The 6,000-nt window shown below is 39.6% G+C and overlaps 1 pseudogene; it reads right to left on the reverse strand.

Annotated features, from left to right (window-relative positions):
* Window positions 1-2,929: 2,929 nt before the first annotated feature.
* On the reverse strand, window positions 2,930-5,722 carry LOC126059435 (olfactory receptor 2G3-like; annotated as a pseudogene).
* Window positions 5,723-6,000: the final 278 nt, after the last annotated feature.

Below are 6,000 nucleotides of genomic sequence, written 5' to 3' on the forward strand. Positions count from 1 at the left end.
TCAGAAAAAAAATCACAGTTGGCAAAATAGAGGTCAGCAAAAATGAGGAAAACTCTTAGTGAGATAGAATGACACAATGTCACAACAATGGACTCAAACACACCAATAATCATGAAGATGGAGTAGGACTGGGTAATGTTTTGCTCTGTTATACATATACATTTTTTTCATCCATCCTGAATACTACTGATACTAAGAAGGATTGTTCTGTGGGGCAAAATCACCACCAAATAAACGGGTAATTAAAAAAATTATCATTTATGGCATGGAATCTCAAGAGTGTAGTTAACTTAGGTAGGAAATGAGGGGCAGCGGTGGTTCAGTGGTAGAATTCTCATCTTACATGTGGGAGGCCCAGGTTCGATTCCCGGTCAGTGTGCCTCATGCACAGCCACTACCCATCTGTCAGTGGAGGTTTCTGTGTTGCCATGAAGCGAACAGATTTCAGCAGAACTTCAAAACTAAAACAAACTAGGAAGAAAGGCCTTTTGAGCTACTTCTGAAAAACAGCCAATGAAAGTTCTATAGATCACAACTTCCCAGTCCACAACCAATCATAAGGAAGGACAGGACTGGGCAGTGATTTGTTTCCTTGTGCATGGGGTTATTGCAAATTGGGGGACAGCTCCATGGTAGCTAACAGCCACACAACATGTAGGAAATATTGAAGGACGCATCAGCTGATTTCATCCAGGTGATAGACTCAGGCCAAAGCTTCCTGCCTCTCCTTCATCCATCCATGTTTATCAATTTGCCTGTCTTCTATTTCTCATCTTTTGGTGGTCAACTTCTATTTTAGTATTAGAATCCGGTCTTTAAAAAGAAGTCACGGAGATTCATATTTATCATGCTTGTTTAATCAAAAAGAAATAAAGCAGAGGTTTTCAGATGAAAAGTATATTTGATTAATCTTTTATTATGATTTCCAATGACTTCTTTCTTATATGAGCAGTTGTTTTGTGAGTTTTAAGAAAGTGTTGCACAGACCCAGAGTATATGAGTTTCTGCATCAATAGAGTTGAGATTTATACTCAAGACTGAAGTATGTTGCTAGCAAGCTACTGCCATTATCTTTAGTGGCCAGCTTGCTTTACTCTTTAAATTCTCCCATTGTATATCACTATTCACTAGTTCAATAAATTCCTTTCTCAGAAACAAGCCTCTGTTCTTGACAGAGATCTCCCTAGAGTACCTCTGGAAGGCTCTTGCTTAATTTCCCATTAAAGATTCTGAGGTGCCTTAACACAACTTTAATGCTTTTCCTCTTTCTTGGAAAACAAGTTAAAGTTAATAACTGTGACAACAAAGTAATTTACAGCAAGAGCTTGCCATTCTCTCTCCCCATCCTGAAAAAAAAAAAAAAAAACATTGCCCTTGACTCATGGCGCCCCTATAGGACAGAGTAGAACTGCCCCATAGGGTTTCCAAGGAGCAGCTGGTGGATTTGAACCACCAACCTTTTGGTTATCAGCTGAATGCTTAACCACTGTACCACCAGGGCTCCACAGAAAGAAAAAATCAGAAGGTTACAACAAATGGTACAGGTTATGTTCTCAGAATTTCTAAAAAAATGTTCCTGCTTAATGTTTAATATATTAAAGATAAGAGACAAACCTGTCCATTAGACATGATTCAAATGAGCTAATGGAGTTCTGACTGGATATCATCCTGGAAAGTCATCTCTGACCTAAGAAAGTTTAAAGGAGGGTTCAGAGCCACTATCTCTTTGAAGCAGATATCTCATTTTGAGGCAAGCATTTGTCTCCATTCCTAAAATGTTGGGCTGAGGAATCTATTTCTGCTGATGTGTGGAAAAAGGAAGACAGCTCACAAAGAAGATGGTTGAAGATAGTTTTGGTAATATCTGCTCTTAAATAGTATTGCTGGGGAAAGAATAAAAAAAAAGTGTCCATATAAAAGCCTGGTTCACATTTCTTAATTAACTAAAATCTCTACCTCTTGCTTTGTAACAAGAGATCAAAAGTAGACATCATCTAGCAAAGAGGGTCACCCATAGTTTTACCCGGTGAGTAAAACAAATCCAAAAGGAACATTCTGTGCTTCTTGTTCACACCACCTTTGTACTTAGTTAACCCTTAGTTTAAACCTCTATTCAATCACAGATCCACATTATAGTTTTAAGTATTATAGAGCTTAATATTTATTGATCAGTATCCCAAGGAAGAGAGAGTCCCTGAATGTTTAAAAGCTTACAGCGAAAAGTAGAAACTAGACAAATGCAGGTGATGATTCATACACATGGATGCAATATGAATGCATGTTGAATCATATTTTATCCATCCTACATTAATTGAAAGAAAATTAAATTATTTTTGTCTTGAAGGTGAAATCATTGTCTTAAACAAATGATCGAAAAGGAGTAGAGGGAATTGATGAAGTAAGACTGTGGTAAAATGTAGGGTAGCCTGGTGTTTGAGGAAGGGAAGAGTTTGCGAGGGACTAAGAGCAGATAAACCAGGAGAGGTCTAAAAGAAACTTGTGTAGGAGATGTGATAAATCCAATGCAAGTGTCCTTTAAAAATCTTGTTTTTTAAAATCACATTTACTTGGAGAGTGCCAGGCAAATAGGAGCTGTTGTAGGAGGAAGCTTGAAAAAGATGGTGTCATTCATCCTCCCACAGAGGCGTGAACATTCCTGATTGTTCTGTCCACTGAAAACAGGGCATTTGGTAACAGTTGGGATACAATGGCTCTATCTGAGCTTTTAGAAGATAGCATTTTCTGATAAGATGAGTTTCCCTAAACGTCAGGATGGTTGATGAGATATGGACATCTTTCCCTGAAGTTCTTGGGCATTCCTTTGGAAGCACAGGAGTAGCAGTACTCATTGAAAGCTTGCATGTGGCTGTTCCAAGAGGCAGGATTTTTATGGCTTTTACACTTTTTAGGATTTTATCCCTCCATGGAATTATAGAATCCTCTCCAATGCCCTCTTCACATCCTTGTTTCTTAAGGCGTAGATAAGTGGATTCAGCAGTGGGGTGATAATACAGTAGATGAAGGACATGAATTTGGCCTGGGTGCTCTTGGCTGGGGGCTGGAGATACAGGTAGGTGGCAGGACCATAATACATGGTGACAACGACCATGTAGGAACTGCAGGTGCTGAAAAACTTGTGCCTTCCTTCAGCCAAAGATAACTTTAGCACAGCCTTAGCAAGGAAGGTATAGGAGATCAGCACAAGAAATGGAGCTACCAGTGCAAAGGGGATGGCTCCCATGGCTAAGGACAGGTCATTAGCAGTGGTGTCTTCACAGGCTAACTTGATCAGAACAGGCACCTCACAGAAGAAGTGGTCTACGGTGTGGTGACCACAGCAGTGAAGTTGAAGGGTAAGGGTGGCTTGGAGCAGAGAATTGGCTAAGTCACTGGACCAGGTGGCAACTGCCAGCTTCACACACATCTGGGGATGCATGATGACGGTGTGCTGGAGTGGCTGGCAGATAGCCACGTAGCGATCAAAGGCCATTGCTGCCAGCAGGATGCATTCAGTGCATCCTGTCTAGTGGATGAGGTAGGCCTGTGTGAAGCAGCTCCAGTAAGTAATCATCTTTTTTGTTCCCCAGAGGTTGACCAGCAGCTGGGGTACAATGGTGGTGGTGACACAGAGGTCCAGCACAGAGGGATTGTCTAGGAGGAAGTACATAGGAGTATGGAGTCTAGGATCCAGCAGGGTGAGAAGGATGATGGAGCTGTTTCACATCAGAGTCAGGATGTAGGAGACTAAGACCACTCCAAAGAGGGGCATCTCTAGCCACGGATGATCTGAGAAGCCCAACGAGACGCACGCATTTGGGGAACTCATATTTTTCTCCTTCCATGGCTGTTATCTTATGTACAGCTGCAATGAAAGAGACAAGATGTGGAGGATAAGCCTGACTTTTTTGCTTCAGTCACTCCATGGCAACATTTCCAACCTTCAATATGCTGTTGAGATAATTTTCAAAATCATTAGAAATTTTCACAAAAGAAGACTGATTTATATAAACACTGCCCCAGCAGTGGCCACTGAGCTGGAATACCCTAGATTTGATGAGATCTTCTATATGAAACCTAATCATTTAAGTATCTGTTTATATGAAGATCTCTCTCTCTGTATCTATCTCATCTCTATTTCTCGCTCCCTTCCTCCCTCCCTCTTCTCTATCTACCTAGCTTCTCAAATCTGTCTGCCATATAGTGGATTGTTAAGCGTGAAAAATCAGGAGTGGTCTGCTGAGTTTATGTCTCCATCACTTCGTTCTTGGCCAAGTCATTGAACTTCTCTGTGTTTCAATTTCCTCATTTTAAAATTAAGATTAGCCTTAAATGGATTTGTACAAATGTTTGAAAATCTTAAATTAATTTTGTCTATAAAAAAATTTTTTTTAATCCACCTACCTATCTAGCAATCATCTATCACATGGTGAGCTCTGTTTGTTAGAAAACCAAACAAAACCTGTTGCTGTTGAATAGATTCCAACTCCTAGTGACCCTGTAGAACAGAGTAGCACTGCCCCAGAGGGTTAATAAGGCTGTAATCTTTACAGAAGCAATCTGCCACATATTTCTTCCATGGAGCAGCTGGTGAGTTTGAACCCCTGACCTTTTGGTTAGCAGGCAAGTGCATAGCCACTGCACCATCAGGGCTTCCGTGTAAGTGTTAAGTCATCTATATCTAATCTACCACTGTATCTATATCTACCTAGTTGTCTCTCTTACTCCCTCCATCATCCTCTCCCCAGCTCCCTTTCATCTCTCCCTTCATTCATAAAATATATTGTTCTCATGTCATAATGAAAGGAACATGGGGTTCTTTGCATCTGGCACTCACCTTTACAGAGTTCTTAAACGAAATGTTACTCAATGTTTCCTTTCAGTCTAGTTAGGTGAAGGATATTTGTATGCTCAGATAAACACATTAGAGGTTGGCAGTGCTGTCACAGCAATGTAAAGGTCTGAATTCTATCTGTGGGGAAGAGACCAGCAAATGTTAGATTGTTCTATGCAATCCTGTCTTGCTTCATTTTTCATGTAACTTCTATCTTCCAAGTTTTTCAATGGCGCTTTTTTCTCCTTACTCATTTGCTTTTATTCTTTTACCTCTTTATCCCTTATTTCACTCCCCCTTGCCTTTTCATCTCATATTTTATTTTCCTGTGCATTTGTCCACATTCTTTCCAAAACAGCATTATTTCTTATCCTTAGGTTCTGGATTTTCAAGATGTATAAATTTCAAATCTCAAATTTCCTGCCTCGTACAGGAGATTTCTTCCTTAGGGCCCCGTCAATATCTCAAACTTAGCACATCCCAAACTTAGCTTACCACCACTTAGTGAAAAGGTAAGCACTTTCCACCAATTCCTTTATTGTGTTATCCCCGAATAAGCCAGAAATGCAGTTTACAGTCGTGCTATAATTTAAAAGCCGTGAATACCACACTGCTTGAATTCATTTCCCTTATTAGTCTGTTTGTAATTCTCATATTAGCTCATTTTTATTCTGTCTTGCAAAATTTTACACATGGTGGGTGATAACAAAGGAGTTGTCATATAACAGCTCATAACAACTGTAAGTGCTACAGTTTTGTGGATGTTTATCAGACTAATGGCCTTTTAGAAAAAAATACTGACTTTTTTGGAAAGTTGACTGTTGAGAGGGACAGATTTTGGGTAGCTGAAAAGATTGCCTTTCCAGATGTCAAAGTCAGGTTGACCGTCATTATTTACCACCTGAATTCACCTTCTTTTAATTGCAGTTCCAGACTTTATATGTAAGAGGGAAATGTCTATCTACCCAGTGTTGCTCTTCAATCTTAGTGAAGAACATTAAAACCAACAAAAGCAGCTGTATGATTTTGTTTATTAGTTTTTTCATTCATTTTTTTTTCCAGACTTTATATGTAAGAGGGAAATGTCTATCTACCCAGTGTTGCTCTTCAATCTTAGTGAAGAACATTAAAACCAACAAAAGCAGCTGCATGATTTTGTTTATTAGTTT

This window comes from Elephas maximus, chromosome 16 (assembly GCF_024166365.1).
Source record: "Elephas maximus indicus isolate mEleMax1 chromosome 16, mEleMax1 primary haplotype, whole genome shotgun sequence".
Lineage (NCBI taxonomy): Eukaryota > Metazoa > Chordata > Mammalia > Proboscidea > Elephantidae > Elephas > Elephas maximus.